The 17,718-nt window shown below is 40.2% G+C and overlaps 1 non-coding gene across 1 annotated transcript; it reads left to right on the top strand.

Annotated features, from left to right (window-relative positions):
- Positions 1-1,944: 1,944 nt before the first annotated feature.
- On the top strand, positions 1,945-2,031 carry trnay-gua (transfer RNA tyrosine (anticodon GUA)). The gene is given in 2 exon segments: positions 1,945-1,981; positions 1,996-2,031. It is a non-coding gene; the product is annotated as a tRNA-Tyr (tRNA).
- The last annotated feature ends 15,687 nt before the right edge of the window (positions 2,032-17,718 follow it).

The raw sequence follows: 17,718 nt of genomic DNA, 5'->3' as shown, positions 1-17,718 counted from the left end.
GAAAAAGAAAGCAGAATGTAAACTGCGAAAGCTGACCTTATGCCTTTGCAATCTGAAAATGAGTTACTACCTTATTCCCATGGTTTACCAGAAAGACTCTTTCTGAGCAAAAACATCTTCGAGAAGTAAAGTCCAAATCAATAATTTCATGACAGAATATTTTACTGTGCATTATTAGTAAGTTGCAGACATACAACTTTAGCAGCACTTAAAGGCTTCTTGCAGGCCAAAGCATTTTATGCATTTTGCAAGTATTTAATTAAACGCTCACTTTAACTACAGCTTGTCAGATATTGGATTACAGTTGGCACAAAATAATTGAAAACCAGATAGCTTCTCTAGAGAGCTTGGTCCAGTACAGCAGGATAAGGGGACTAATACACTAGCACTCATTTTCCAGTTCTTTACCTCTGTATGAAATCTACCCCATTAAAATTGGGAATAGTCCAGTTTGCCCCCCTGTTTCATAGTATCCTGCATCGCAAAATTGCCACTTTAGTGTGTCATTTATCAGTGGAATTTCAGGAGGAGCCTGGTACTCAACTTCTTTTCCAAACTGCAGATCAGCTCTGCTGTCACTATTGGCATCATCCATTTCCATCAAGTACTTGCAATCTTCATAAGAAGTATATTCATACTTAAGGGCACAGAACTTTCTCAGTATGGGTTTTGTATAACCTGAGTGGGGATTTCATTTACAAGTGATTTAAAGGTGCTGATACTCCTTTTCTGTCAGAGTGGTTGGTCTAATGTCTGTTTTTTTTTAAATCAAGAAACTTATGAACAGAGTTAGCTACTCACTTTTAGAGAAATTAAACAAATAGTTACATGTATGTATGTTACAAGTTACATGTACTGTATGTCTGCAACTAGTATTCACGATTCAACAGCAAACGTCAATATTCTAGGATTCTTGTAAAGAATCATACTCCCCTCAAACAAAACAAAAATCAGTGAAACACCTTCCTTTTTTTCAACCATCATGAGATCACTTCCTCTATAATTAATAAAGTCTCCGGTACATAGTTGCACTTGAAAACATTTTTACTCGTTTCTTAAAAACGCAGGCAATGATCATTAAGCATTCTATACTATATTAACCCCAGTGTTATTTGTTAATGTCTGAGTAATGATTTAATGCCAATATCAATTTAGGCAATCTCCAAAAATGAATCTGAATTATTGCACCCAGATAGTGATCACATTATTTCTGTTTTGAATCAATAAGAAACCTAAAATTAAGTAGGTATCGTGTGGCGAAAATTCGTTTCTATGCATTGCAGTCCAATAAGGCTGTCTCAGAGTGAAATTCTTGATTGCTGTAGCAGATTGGCTGGGCAGAAGCCCTGGTTTTGGTGAAATCGCATTAGGCAGAAAATTGTCGAAATGTAAATGGTGTCTCAGTCATAATTGATGAGAGACAGAAAGGCATGTTTGTTGTTTTATTGAAACCTCTACCTAATTGCATTGCTTAAGACCACATTTGCTTTATTCAAAGCGAAAGATTGGGAAGCCACTGTCTCAGATCTGGACAGATCATACAAGGACAAATTAGATATGCTATTATTACCCAGTAATTATACATATTACAAAGAAAAATGCACCTCTTCTAGTGATGAATGTGCACATCACTGCAGTATAAATATATTTATTCAGCATTACATACTGAATAGATTATTCTATGGTGGTAAGATATTCTGTCCTTATAGTGGAAATGTGATACAGGCTGTGGTGTCTTGAGTTAATAAATTGCAGATCACCAGGTTTTATCATGAATTAAAAGCAAGGGTGATTTTTATTCTGCTTAACTTGAGATGTGCATGTTAGGTTTTTTCCTAGGCATAGCTAATCTTTTCCTAAAGACGCTTGTCCCTTTCGGCACTCACGTGATCTAGGGAAGGCTGTCCGGTCTCAGATATGGATGCAGGAGAACCATGTCTCCTGCCTTCGATAGCTCAGTTGGTAGAGCAGGGGACTGTAGCGCTTATATCAGGCATCCTTAGGTCGCTGGTTCGAATCCGGCTCGAAGGAGGGATTTCTTTCATCAGTTTCCCTATGGGATTAATAAAGTATTATCTATCTATCTACTGCTTTTATTTTACCAAAGAATTCCCAGAGAGTGCCATTCTTGCTTTTGTATTCCCAAAAGGACTAACTTTGTTACATCCAGCTATTGTTGGTGTAGAACAATGTAAAATAAAACCCCGTACAGAACGTTCTTTTTAAAACATTCCTTTGATTTCCTGATTGCCTGAAGACATGGGTAATTTATTTTCTTAAAAAAACATGAACCAAACACAGGGAGATCGGCAGAGTGCCACAGAAAGAAAATTGAAATAAACTGCAACACAGAAGGCCTGCACAGCACAGCCAAAAGGGCAAAGCGTTTGGACTGGACCCAATTGCTAATCTCAAAACCCAGCTTTTCCACTGAAAAGACCAACTTTGAGCCAAGCCTTCAGTGAAGACCAGTGACACTTTGACTTCCAAGAGCAGTTGTTGGGGCTAGTTCCTTGTCTAACAGTGAGAGTTGTTACCCAGAGCATGGCCAGCAGGAGCTCATCTGTGAGTGCGAGGTAGCTTGATGTGCAGTCGGGACACTGCAGTGATCCATGTCTCTGGATGGTCTGGCTGCTCTGCAGAGAGCCGGAGACTTTGCATTAAAGTTTAAGCAGCACTGGGAACGTCCAACCTTTTGTAAATGGCTTGAAGTGTGGGGGTTATTATATCATTTACAAACCTACAATTAATCATTCCATATAAATATTGCTTTCCATGTTCTTCATCCATTACCAGAACACATACCAAAACATTTCCCCCTTCTGCCCTTTGCCGGGTAATATTGTTTATTACCCTATTAATCTTTGACAGAGCTTTGCAGCTCTGTACACAGGTCATGTTTGCATGATAGCAATATATAAACCTGTAAAGCAGCTACTAGCAGATTGTATTAAGTTGTACGACTGCATTGCCTAGCCAGGAACAGTGAAGGGTGTGTAAATTGCTGGAGGAATTTAAACCTGATTCTCACAATTGTCACCAGGGACATCTGTCACAAACATCACTGTGCACAGATGTATGTTGTTAAGGTGATGAATTTAGTAAGCACCCAAAAGTCAAGTTATTAACACGATAACAGGAGGATAACCAGATTAATTGAATTAATATATTTTTTTTAAAAAATTGCAAGGTCATTTTTGAAGGTGACTTCAGAAAAAAACTCCCCATTGTGCATTAGTACCCAGTGTATCCTGCAGCAGCTTGACTCAAGAAGACATTTGTGCAAAAGCTATTTTTCTTGTGACAATTGCTAAGCCTCGGCCCGGGTTCATATTTCACGGGAAGAAAACAGAATCCTTCTCAGCCTAGGTGTTCTTCCCAATGTGCTAATCTTCCTCTGTGATGTTCAGCAGAAATCCGAGGTACAGAAACGATCTCTTGATATGCTTGGCCTCTCATTCCCACACAGAAGGAGCTGGGCTTGATTATCCTAATGATCTGTCCAGATTCGCTGATCACATGAAAGCAAATGTCTCCCCGCTGTGGCATCGCTTCATGTGCGCGTGAGGATCAGAGGTGCAGAGCAAAATGCTTTTTCTACATTTTTTTAGGTCATAGTTAATGCAGTGTTTACAGAGAGGAACACATTCATATAACTTATATATAAATAAATGCAATGTTTCAATTTCCTTTTCCGGGATGGCATAAGGGTTTATTTTCTATTTAATTTTCTATCTAATTATTGTCTGTATCCTCAGATAGAAATTCAAATCTATCAGGAAGGTCTCGGAGAGGGAGTGTGGAGTCACTCAACTACAGCAAGGTGGAATAGAGGGCGTTGCCACTTTCTGGCTGCCTGGCTAGACTGTTTTGTTGATAGCCTGGGTTTCAGCAGGATGTCATTGCTTTTGTGGCTTATATTGGTCAGAAAATCAGCTGGTTGGCCAAAAGAAAATTCAGCTCACAAAAAAGTGCCAGTCACCCCAACTGAGCTGGCATCTCACAAGGCCAGCTGTAGTCTGATCATGTCATCTAGGGGTACAGCAACTGAGCTCCCTCTATTTAATCACAGGAAGGCATCTGGTTAGAAAGAGGGAAAGGAGGATTAGCACAGACTCTTGGGTTCTAGGGCTAAAGCATTCCACTGAATAGAGAGGGCAACAGGATGTGAAATCCTGATACACAAATTATCAGCTAAACTACATTCGAATTGGCAAGTTCTTGTCTTTGCGAATTTATTTCAATTTTCCTTTTAAGATCCTTTTAAAAATGTTGCTTTTAGCTCTAAAAAAGCTAAATGAGATTGGCAGTGGGTATGAATGCTTGCTGCATTAATAAGTGAGTTTCAGGACTGCAGCCTCAAATGAAACCGACTGGACTTGAACAGGAAGAAAAACATGGACTTACAGTGGGTGTGTCTGATGGTGTCATTCCCACCTGTGTCTGTCCGGCATCAGCTGATTACCCATTAAGAGCTGTTCAGTCGGAAATAAAGGAGCAAATTCCTAATTAGCAAGTAGAGGAGAGACTGCATGATGCTCTATGTGCTGACATTGTTGGAAAAAATGCACTTTATCTGAGGTAGGTTTGAGACCAAAGATTGAATGCAAGAAAAGTCCAAACCAGCAAACAGATCTGTTACAGGCACAAATTAGTGCTACTGATTAAGGGCTCAGTTGGACCTAAAACCAGCAAACCAGGATCAGGAAGGAGAACCACTGACCTATGGGACAAGAGAAATACTGGTGAACCAGTGCTCTAACCAGCAATTGCTACAGTCTCCAGTTTGCTGGGGGATCTGACAGCTGTGACTGCAGACAGCAGTGTATATTAAATACTCCGTGACTTGCTTCGGCCTTGAAGCTGTTGCAAGCATTTCTCTTCTCAGATTACATTCTAATACCACGCGTGTAACCCTGCCCTATCCTATTATCCTGGAGGCAGCAGAGGATGTCTAGGTGCCAGCCTGCGAAATAATTTGTAGCACAGGGCACAATGTTGCTGTCTCTCCTGGAAAGTATTTTTGTAAAGCCTGACATCAGGAGGTTCCAGTTTGATTTGCAAGAATGGCATTGCAGTGCTCGCTGCCAAAGAAATCGTTTAAAAAACAAACTCTCTCTGGATTCATCCTCGCTGGTCTGTTGTACCCTTCCATCATCGCCACATTTATGATGACATCTTTCTTCAAAGTGAGACGCAAGTTTGTAGTAATAAATATGTAGTTCTTATTCATTAGCATCAGCTGTAACCTCATCTAAACAGGAAGTAAACTTCCTGCAATCTGGATAAAGGACTGAGATGCCTTAGTAAGCATTTATTCTTACTTTATGTATGTACTGCTTTCCACAACAATGAAAAAACGTTATACCAAATAAGCAGGTTTCAGTGATGTGTGAAGCACAGGAACGAGAGCAAGATAAACATATTTCGATAGCACAAATGTGAAACCGATTTGCAGTTAGGAGTTCTCTGATGTTTCATCTCATAGTGGAAACAAATAGCTAAAGGAAATTATATCCTCGTTGCACAACTGGTCCCACTCATCATCATTATTTTTCTGCCTCACTTACAAGTCAGATTTGCAAAGAATGTTTTCTTCATGGTTTCCTGCCGTAGAGAGTTAAAACGTATGACATTTGATTCAAGGCATTAATTCAAGAAGACAGAATTTAGATCCGTACATCCAAAATCAGGACGGAGACTTTTCCAACCAATTTAAAAAAGCCAATTTGAATACAAATCAGTTCAGCCCTAAAAGCCTTCAGTTTTCAAAAGCTCCTCTCTTTAAAAATGTAGTTCCCCAAAGCACGACTTTTGAACACCAATGTTTTTTTTTATAAGCAAATGTTGTATTATTGGCCTAAGGGGAATTATTTATTCGAGGGTGAAGTAACATGAAAATGACACTTTGATGGATTTTTTTGCTCACTACCATGATCATTTTCATAGCCGCTGAGGACATGAGAGGGAAAAGAAATGAGGGAGGATATCGTCTTCTTGTTCGGAAAGGGTACCCAGCAGCAGAGTAGGATCTCAGTCTAGAACGGTTAGGATCCAGCAGCAGCTCAGTGGTATTAAAGAGCTATAACAGAGGAAACCAGCACTGCACTAGAAATGTCTGCCGTGTTGGGGAGTCAAAAACAGTGAGCTAATCTTCAGAGTTTGATTGTCTGTTGATTCTGAATTGATGGTCGGTCCCCTCCAGTTCACTCGCTTGGTAAGCAGGGGGATGTGTAGAGTCAGAGTGCTGTCAGCACCCAAAAAAAGAGGCCACTTCACTTTCAATTTTCCCTAATGTAGCATTGAGGACTCAGAAATTCATTGAGATATTTTTAGATTGATTTCAGCAGTTGCAATTAACAGTAACAATAAATCCAAATATCTTTCAGCCGGTGACATTTTATTTTCGCAGATATGCAGTCATACATGAAATTTCCAATAACAATTAAATGTTCGGGCTGGATGTTTACCCATTTATTCTGAAAGTCGCCCAAATGTCCTTGTGTTGTTTTTATACAATGAATGAAACCATCCATTGTTTTTGTTTTTTTTAAATAGTAACCGCAGAGGATTCAGTAGGCCAGCTGTGGGCAATACCCATGCCTTTGTTCTGTGAATTTATGTCTTCAATACTCCTGCCTTTTACCTGGGCTCTTCTGGGATGTTTTGGTTGTAAACTATGCTTCCTGCTCTTGCCACGCTGTTACACAACGCCTGTTACACGGGAAGGACTGGGGAGCTATGGATATCAGTGTGGTCACCCCCTCAATCCCAATAACCTACTCATGGTTTCACGCCACTCATCTTCAAGTGACTGTCCTGTCTGAACTCAATACAGAGACGCTAAACTGATTTCCTTTTCCGTTAGTTAGGCATTTCTTTTTTGATCTGCGATCATCTTCCTTTTACCAAAAACAAACCACCAGTCCTTTGTCTGAAGAATTTGTGATGGGCGGCATACCCGTCAAGATCCTGGATCCAAATTCCAGCTTAGGGAGTGGAGATCCTTTTTTTTTCCTGTGTGCTCTGTTGCTCCCTCCTCCTAAAGCCACAAAGCAGACAGTATGTTTAATTGGCTCCTCTAACAGGTTAAAGGAATTTCATACCCAGGAGTACAAAATATGGGATTATGGAAACATTGTACCAAACTGGCTTGCTGAGCCATGTGTCCTCCTCATCTATAGCTTTGAATTGATTTAGTATACAACGGCGATACATGTAATTATTATTCTTTGTATAACAAAGTGACAGTAGGCCTTGTGTCTCACAGTGTGGGGTGGTGAATCCGTGTTATACCGTAAGAACCCCAGAATGTAGCGCTGATGACTTCTGTAGTGTTTTAAATAAACCCTTCTTGCGAGAGTTTCCATTTCTTCTGCTCCGGAGGTTTGAACCAAGAGTCTGGCGGGTGGCAACATGGTGGCGGCCCGAGGCTGCTGGGAGCTGATTTCTCCCAGACTCCCCCCAGAACCCAAGCGTTGTGGACGTAGGGGGCTGGCAGCCACAGCTCTTTTCCATTTGTTTATCTCTTAATTTCACATGCAGTGGGGGGGGAGTGCAGCAATTACAGCGAGCCTGGATGGTAAATGCGAGTGTCACGGGGAACAAGTGGGAGCATCGAGGGGCTTTTAGCGGATAACGGTTTCTGAAATATATAAATGGACTTGGGGACCTTTTGAGACACTTCTGCAAATTTACATTAGAAACTGTGAAAGACATCAGATAATGCCTGAGGAGTCAGCGTGCCGCTAACTGTGACTTGCGAGCTAATGGCAACCACTGCATGACAAGCCCCCGTCTGAAGGACAAATCCCCCCCCCCCCCCAACCCCCCCCGCCGCTGCCCTGCTTTCAGAAAGGACAGCCTGCGAAGTCTACGAACTGGTTAAAACGGGACGAAGGGGTAAGAAAAATGAATAAAACGTTTGCTAATCCAGTGATGGATCTGTGTGTGTTTTTGTGTGACAGGTTTGATTTATAACTAACATTTTATTCAAGGTCTAGAAATTAGTGAAATGCGGGTACAGGAAGGAAAAAAAAAACTAGGTAGGTTTGGAGACTTGCAGATTCTGGGTAGTCTGTGGGCAATCTTTTTTTAGCTCTACGTGTCCTGTGATTTCATTTTTCACTCTTTTATGTGTCATAAGCAATGGAGACACTTGACTGCAAAAAGAGGAATTTCAAATCATTGGCAGAAAATACTTTCTGAACATAGCCTGTGAAGTTGCTCTTTTTATGATCATTTCCTCCCCATGATGCACAGATATGTGATACACACTGTATATATGCAGCAAGCGTTGTCCCTCAGGGATACAAATACAGGGACCATTTGCAAGATTTATAACGGATGTCTCCAGAACACGGCAAACTCTTACTGATGTGGGTGAAGATCCCTACTCATTCTCTTAGATTTCTGAAGATCGTTGAGTATGTTAATGTGTGGCTACTTGTGTGACATAATCAATGATAATACACACACATGAATTGAGATATACGTGGTAAGTGACTGACCTTTATTTCTTTTTCTGGAGAATTGAAAATTGTGCAGAATGTGCCACGCAAGTGAAAATGATTTAATGTGTAGGAATATCTACGGAAGAATAAGGCAAAGTACAGTACCTTCACTGAGATGTTACTATTGCTTTATCATTTAAAAGACTTTGTGTTGTTGTGATGTTTTGCAAGGAAACACCTGTCCTCTCCTGGCGATTTTATTTCTATTTAAATGATGTATTCAACTTTCAAGTCAGACAGAATGCTTCCTTGTCACAGCCTGGGGTGGGTGTATTCTCCCATGTTCTGAAACAGAGCTACTCAATTTGCGGCCCTTACAATCCATTCCAGGATGTCACCCCCAACAGCTTAGCTCCTGTATTGATCCGGTTAATTATCAGTTGAATAGTTAAGGAACAGGATGTGACAAATTGCGGAATGGAGTGGAAGGGGGAGCCACAGGTTGAGTAGCCCTGTTATTTACTGACATTTTGTGGAAAGCCGATGTATTAAACTCAAACTGGAACCTGCATTTCAAGCTTAAACATGTATACATTTAAAAATAAAAACAGTATGAGAAAGGGTGGCGAGGCACTGATGCTTATCTGTACGCTAGGGGAAAAAAAAAGTGTTTTACTGGACAAATCTGGTCCTGGAGCAGCAGATTCAATCCAGCAAACAGCAATCTCCTCCGAGTGGGTTATTTACAGTGGGAACCAGCAGCCATGGAGTATAACTTGCGAATTGCTCTTCCCATTTCACCTACTGCTTGAAGATGGATGGGACCTGGGCGAGGGCTATTGATTTCTGTCCCAAGTTTTGGGCAGAGTGCAAAGAGAAAAATGGCGAAACTCACCAGAAACACAATAACTGCAGGAAGCAAGTAACTGTTCCAGCAATATGATTTATCGTTACACACCCAAACATGATTCTCTCACTCTCCAGGTTGTTGGTATTTATTAATTTAGGTTCTATTTCTTTTCTTTTACAGATAGAAGTAATTTCTGTTCTGTGGAATAATGTAGGAGACTCGTTTCTGTAAGTGTAAAAACATGCCAATCTCAAACATCAAAAAGATGCAAGCAAATTAAATTGGATGGCAAGCATTCTTTTAGATGTTGACATTTTATTCAGACAGTGTTAATTAAATTACTCATTGATGTATTTTATTTGAGTCTTTAGAACAAATATAAATTGTCCTTTAAGGTTGATTGGAAGTGCGCCTATCTGTCAGTGTTTCATTTTTACTCCTTGTGTGTTAGGCTGAGGGCTTTTTTGAGCTGTCTATAGCCCACAATTCAGGGAGTATTGATTCTGTGCAGTGTCCTGTTATCACAGGATAACAAGATTGGGAATCCCATTGCAGCAAAATGGAACACTAGATCTAACTTGCGCCCTGAGTAACATGAAATACCGTAGACAAATAGGAAGATACTCCAGGAAGATGTTGATGTCTAGGTTGAAGAATACTCCAGTAGACAAATAGAATGGCAGTGTTTCAGATGTTTTCATTTAAACAATGTATTTTCCACTTTTCTGTGGTATTAAACAGGCAGAATTGCACAGTATTTCATAGGTTTAAAAGTTTATCTTCTACTGACCAAGCCTTTTTCTTTTTCTAGCAACAAACATACCGCACCAGAGATGCAGTGTTCTTTGCTCAGCAATGGATATCAGGCTTGGAGTGTTGAAGCCCAGTTATTGTTTCAAGCACTTCATGTTTTCATTAATTAGGAGCGAAAGCAGAGGTAACAAACGACTCCCCTGGTGCCAAAGCATTCATTTTTCATTGTCAGGTTATGAGAGGCAGTGGGCAAAGACGATGTATATCCTGTCATAATTCAGAGAGCTGGGTGTCAGGGCAGGTTCACCAAAATAGAATAGGCTGTAGATCCAATTGGGGGATAATTTTAACAGCTTGCGTTTGGGGGGGGGGGGGGGAAGGGGTCCTTTCTGTGAAGTGAACATTGGCCCTTTGCTGTGACCTCCTTGACTTTTCTTCAAGACACTCTTGCTGGGACTACCTTGATGGTTCTGATGTCAAGTGGAATTGGGCACCATTGCTCCCCTGTAGCCTGATCTTGTCAGACCTCAGGAAAGAAGAGGTCTGGACCAGGTCAGCAATGCAATGAGAGGCCTCAAAGGACAGCCAGGTTAGGCTACAGGTTGTTGCGGCCCATGAGGTGGTGCTTTTATCAGAATTTCCTCATCGGAGCTCAGGTGTGGTAAATGGGGACGCTGAGCTGTAAGATTCATTGCAAGATTCAACTTAACAGTTGAGATGTTAAATCAAAAGTAAGAGTAAGGGGAGGGAGGAGGGATGTTATCGCGAGGGTCTTTGCTAAATTCAGCTCTGGTCTTGTATAACCTGGCCCCCCTAAAGGTTTCCATTAAATTCAGCTGCTGAAGCACTGTCTCCCGTCCTGGCCTGCTCTGCTGTGACACAGATGGGTTCAGCACTTCAATAGAGGGCTGTTTCCTATGTGTAAAGTGCCTTGAGACAAACAGTGCTATGATGATTATTCTTTATACCTTTTGCCACAATGCTTCATACATTGCATTTCAGTTTCATTTCATTTCTCTTAAGAGGACAGAAGGTGCATTTGTCAAAGTTCAGCTCCTTGCTTTGTTATAAAGTACTTATTTTAAGTGCTAAAACAGAATACAATATGCATGACGACTGGTTTCAAAAACACCACAAATCATATGTAAATACATATGAAGGTTCAAGTGTGAAGCTTAAGATGTTTTTTCAATGTATGTAATTACATGTTTTAAATGCAGCCATTATGGTATGTCTGTACCTCTACGCAAACTACAGTAACTGACTAGAATTGTGGATCTTCTGGGAGATAAAAAGAATGTGTTGTTCTATATATTATCATATTACTTAGTATTTTGTATTGTATATTCTATTTTAATGTCATTATTGGCTCGTAAAAACAGTGTTAAACTGACCTTGGATATGTGTAGCTTTTTAAATTCATTCTCTTGAAAATCATCAGGCCTCAGTGCAAGGTTTTGATTGTAAATGCAGTTATTATCCTTTTACACTGCATGCACAAATGATTGAAAATGTTTAAGGCAATAAGGCACAAAAATGAACCTAGAGGGATACTGGCACTTAAAAATGTGCTTGTGGGTTTGTCCTAGATTTACATGCTATAAGAGAGGCTTCAAAGTGAAAAAAGGACTTACACATATGCATGTCAAAGTATTTCACTAAGGATATTTACAGCTGAAATACACACCATGAATAATACATACTGTACCATTAAAAATACTATATATCGCAATGCTTGATGTGAGCTTGCACAGTGCTTTCATAAAAAAGAAAATGATTGGGCTTTCTTAAAAGATGACTTAAAAATATGTTTGGCATATTAATATAATGTATTATGAATAACATAAATCTGCTCTCATAAGAAAAACAACAAAAATGCTGACCTTTCTATCAAAGACCAAATACAGCCACTGTACCAGTCAGACATCTACTTAATAATTAACATCACCAAAACGTCTACTTTTTTTTACTTCTCGTTCTCATCAGAAATGAACTTCACATTAAACAGGTTACGATCACAGCCCAAACTGAACATCGATGCCTTTAACAGAAAACGTTTCTGCACCTCACTTAAGTCAATATTTTAGATATTTAGATATTAAAGTTGCTTGAGTTAAAAATAAGCTATGTTTGAAATGTGTTTCAATTCACATTAATGCATTATTAAATTTATTAAGAGACACCAGCAGACACACATGCTGCATATGTCTATTCAGTGTAAATATGGCATGCTTGCTGTATTTCCTGGAGGTTTTTGGCTTTCTCTTGCTGTGCATCTTTTACGTTAACCAGTAGAGACCAAAGTGTAGCTCAGCATCACCATTCAACCTTACAGGCACCTTATGGTAATTATTTATGTGCACCATCAACTGCTAAGCTTGTCAATTGCATTGCAACTGGCAACAACAGCTTTTGTTTTTTTGACTAAGCCACCAGCCGTGGCTCTTTGAGGGCACCCAGACTGGCACAATTGAGCAAGGAGGATGGGGACTGATGTGATAAAAACCCAGTTCTGCAAAGTTTAGAGATGAATTGACGTACTCTCTTGTTCTTGGAATTACAATAGGAATTCAGGGTTGCCAATATGTTTCTGCGTACATTCTGCATATTCCACAATATACTTTATTTATGCATGACATCTAACTGGGCTTGATCCAGCTCCTGTGCTCCTGAAAGGGGGGTTCTTGATGTTTTCTGGCATTTTATTCCAGCTTGTCTTGTTCTGTACCAACAAAACCTGCCCAGTTTAGAATTCCCGGTGTCAATCAACTTATCTTACCACTGTAAACAATCTGGGAAGGGGGGAGGAGAAGGAGCTACTATTACTGAGCCTCTTCAACATAGCCTCCCATCAGACTCATCCATCACTGGCACACTGTGCGCCCAGCACTGCGATGCAGGAGGTGACATCTGGACTGCTGGACTCCGCTTGATCTCCAGTCTAGCAATTATACTGTGCGCACTACAGCTGTATTTTAAACCCAGATAGAGAGCACACACACCAGATGTGGCTGCTGTGCACTCAATGTTTCAGCACCAGCGGTGTGCTGACCCAGTTCACCAATCAGACTTCAGTGCTCATAACAGTTTACCGAACGTCATATAACTATAATAATCTTTATAAACTATGTTTCATGGATTAAGTATTTAACTCTGTGACCAGCTGTAGGTTGGGTCTATATATAGAGAGTAGAAATTCACAGCAACACTTTGAGGTTAGCAGGGTAACTGTTGTCTTACACCAGGGAGTTTTCTCAGAGGCTTGAAGTCTACTGAGGTTCTTTGTGTACGTAAAATACTCTGTAAGTCAATGTCAGGCAACAAAGGCACTTTCTTCACTAGCTAACACATCAGATAGAATGGATAATTGGACCAAAGTGAAACGCCGTAGATGAAAATATACTTTCAATTATTTAAAGTCTTATTTTATCCCTAAGAGGAGAAAGATTCAATTCATTAAATGGGATTAAATAACAATTTAAAAGGGATTCTGATGTGAACCAACCATTTACTGTGTTATAACTTGGCTAATAATGGGAAAGAATGTAATACAAATCTTCTACATTAGGATCAGAAAATGTCTTAGTCTTACATTTCACGCTTGCCGACCTGTATCATATATACCTCTCAGTGACTGCTAAAAAAGATTACCCCTTTTAAAAGGCTGGATGCCTTTTTCAGTCAAGCTTTTAAGCTGTAGTAAAGCAAGATGTTCTGGAGTCAGTCGGAGTATTTCATTGGCTAAGAACTCTTTCTCCATTTGGAAAAATCAATTTAGCCTGTTGACAGATATGGAAATAAAGATCCATATGGGAATCCATAAGGAGTGGTGGTGAAAGTTGTCATTGATCACTACAGACTTGGTTTCTCTCAGTCTCTGCTTCACCAAATAGCTTTATCATGATGACAGCAGAGAACAAACGCAATGTTTGTTGCTGCAGGAATGAATAATACAATTCAGGCTAGATGCATCTCTTAAGACACTGTGAATCTTTGCGTTTCACGGCGTGATGTACTTTTTGCAAATCCTGTCTCCTAGAGAGTCCGTAATCATGAGGGCCCACATGGTGTCCTCTGATGTGCAAAATCTTCCAGCTTTCAGTTCGTCACTGAAGACTTAAAAACAAAAAGGCAAAAAATGTACTTATATATTTTTTATTTGTTGGAAAGCATCAAGTCAAATGGTTAAAATCCATATAGTTTTCTTAATCTTTTTTGGGTTTGCATTATCAGTCTTCTAAACTACTCAAGATTATCCTAATAATTTAGCAGATGTCACAGATGAGCTAGGTGGGCACTTTTCTTCTTTTGATGAGCATTTTGTTTTTTTTGTTCCCTTATGTCCAAAGACTACGTATGGTCACACCCCTGCTGTATGATCTTCAATGCAGTATTAGATGCATGGCCCAATCAATGCTACAGCAAGAAGCCTTTCTTAATAAACACTCTATTGACTAGTTTCTCAAGTTTTGCTAATTTTCATCTATTAACCTTTTACCTTCCATTACCAGCGAGAGCAGAGCTTTCTAGCTTACTCGTTGAGCAATCGATAGTCTATGAATATTCTTATCAGTAACAGTGCTTCTCGGAAAAATGTCACCGCTTGGACAAAGGAATAGAAGGAGCTCTTTGAAAGGGAGAACCGAAGGAAAGTGTTTTGTAAATGCAAGGGCGTAAAATGTTAAGGTGGTAAGGTTACTGGGGTCATCAGCACAATCTGCGATGCCCCATCACAGAATTTACACTGAAGTGGTTTGTATTACTGTGACTCCTGGTAATACACTGACCCTGTATAGGGAATAGTAAATTACTTACGGAGGCTGAAGAACTGTTGACATATAATATACTATCATGTCACAGAGAATGGATAAAAATGGATCATTCAAAATGTTTTCAATTCTTTAATGCAAAACCTTTCATCTTTAAATGAAAAATTCTAATGTGCAAAGAAAGTTCAACATCTGGGCTAGCTGGCATAACAGCACCATAATTCCATTAGGACCTTAACAAATGTACTCTGCAGAGGAACTCTTCCATATTGATAACCTTGGTAAGAGTGTGCTGAGAATATGGGATTAGGATACCCGCTTCTAGTAATGCTTAATTGCGATGAATAGCTATGAAAAACAAAGGGATAGTGCTTTTGAAGGACAGGCTACAATCTTCTTGGATTCATCACTTAAGTGATGTCCTGCACATTCCATTTAATCTCTCCTCTCTGCACGGCAAGTGGGAACCAAAAATTTATCAAAGCTCCCTGTGCAGCCAGACTTTCACGTGATAGCCAGTGACCCATTTCAGGGTTCATGTGAGGGACAGTCCAGTACTGTATCACTTGCTACCTGAAAGGCAGAGCGGGCTCCTCTTGCATGACCCATCTCAGAAGAGGTTGCGTTGCAGTCTCCCCAAGTCAAATGCATTTTGCCAGATGTTATTTTTGTGTGATTTCCTTTTTTCATTATTCTTCTTTTACAGCAAAAAACGGTAAAAGGTAATAATAAATTAAATAGGTCCGTGCCACTGAAATGCTGCAAATGTTCTACAAGGCCACTTTTTACTACACTGAACAAAAGACCATATATATTCAGATCTTTGGTACTTTCTCCTCTTTGAAGCAGCACCCTCATCACTGCCATTTATGCTGTGTTCATTTGAGTGGCCTGGTTTTTATACTGGGAAGAAATCACTTTCAATTAACACTGCAATGCAAATGAAGTGCATAATGATTATTTTATGCTCATAAAAAGCTACGGCATGGTACGCCATGGTACTCGTCTGCTCTCTGTGACACAAGGATGCGATACTCTGGTTGTTCCTTCTTTGTTTCGATTGCAGTAAAACAGAAGGTTTTTTTTTGTTTGTTTACAGGTTTCTTTCAGTCCTAACCAGCACAGACCAGGCACACTTCCTCCACAGATTATTAACGGCAGAAATCACTTTCAGAGACACTGTGAAAGGAATATGATTTTGCAGATCATTTATCATCTTCACACCATTAGATATCTCTGGAGAGAAAGGCCTGGTTTCTCCAGGCTTGATTAACTCTGCCCAGTGACAGGGCCTCTGACCTCTTGACCACAGGTCAACTAGGGAGCTGTTGTTGCCATTCTGTAGGTACTGTATTTGTGCCTTCTTCCACCAGGTAGAGTTAATTGTTGTCCTTTGAGATACAAGTTCTTTGTTCTTGCCATTTACGATATCTCAGGCCAGCACTTCCCAATTGAGCAGAGGCAGAGTATGCAAGTTCAGGGCGTCACGGTAACAGAACACATATTTATCCCTTATACCCACCTTGACCCTCTGTGAAGCTCCTCTTGGTTTAGAACAGCACGGGGGTAATTTTGATATAAGGGGGTTACTATTTTACACAAAGGGTGGTGGCTGTTATGAACAAGTTGCCAAATTGCGTTGCTGCAGTCCGTTTCCTGGGAAACTCCAGATTCTGAATGGGCGAAATATCTCCTAGTAACCAAAAGACCACTCAAAGCAGTTTGGACTACTGAATGCAGTATTACATCAGTTCTGTTAATATTCTATACCTAAACCTTATTATTATGTATATATTATAATTTTCTTGGCAGCCTGACATAATAGGTTAAAAATATTGATTTTGAATTTTTAATACAGTGCTGCTCTACATCTATATATCTACAGTATATGAAATTTCCTTGATGATTTCTCCAAAGTCTATCGATAGTAAGTGACAATTTAATTTGTTTAGATTCTCAGTGAGTACAAAGCAGAAATGAGCAAGTGCTGCATCAGCACTGGGTTAAGTAGAAAAAATGAAAGAGATGTCTGCTGGCTGTTCTGCTGCGTGTCAGGAAGAAGACTCAGAGTGACTTTGGAAAGTTATCCCGCATAACAGCCTGAATGAGAGAGGCCGACACTGAAAACCTCTGCTTTGTCTCAATACCAATACTTTAGTACATTTGTGTCCCATTGCTGGGAATCGAGTAACCATACACCCTGCAGATTATCCCATCTTAGTCCACCTTAGCCTCTATTGGAAAGGTCATACAGAGCAGATGACACAGGTGGCTTAGTTTGATGACAGTGTGAGATCTTCTTTCATAAGTCAGTCACTTTCGCAAACAACTCCGCTCAGTCTTTCGATGTTTGTTTAATTGAGTAAATTGCCAATTATGCGCTTTTAAAAGTACTGCTTCTTGATTGGCTGCCAGGGGTGAAGTTTGCTCTCCAGGCAGCGGCAGGGCAGATGAGGGCTGGGGTGCAGAAACGGATGAGGTGGGATGTTAAGGTAACCCAATTTCTCTAAGCTGTGGGGTGGAGGGGTTCCCCCTTACAGCATGTTGAGAGAATGCAGATGTTTCCTTCTTGCACAGAAATCTACTGTTTCTTTTTACTCCCCAAAATACAGCACCATTTTTTAAAAAGCAGGAGCACCCAGGTGTGCCTGAGGAACAGCAGAAAAGCAGAAAAGCAAGTGGTCCCTTACTGAAATTCTGTCAAAAAATTTTGGAAGTGTGGAGTGTCTCTGCGCAAATTTTGAGTTCATTATTGGGTGTCGGTAAGTTATGCCAATATGAGACGTGGCAGGGCCCTGTTCCCTGCATTTCTCAATCTTTCTGTACCAGTGTTTCTCGTAAACACTCACGACTGTTCTGCGACTTGTTACAAACCTGTAGTGACTTACCCGAG

Source organism: Lepisosteus platostomus, chromosome 15, assembly GCF_059453375.1.
Source record: "Lepisosteus platostomus isolate fLepPlt1 chromosome 15, fLepPlt1.hap1, whole genome shotgun sequence".
In the NCBI taxonomy this organism is placed as follows: domain Eukaryota; kingdom Metazoa; phylum Chordata; class Actinopteri; order Semionotiformes; family Lepisosteidae; genus Lepisosteus; species Lepisosteus platostomus.
This window is presented reverse-complemented; position numbering and strand designations above follow the sequence as displayed.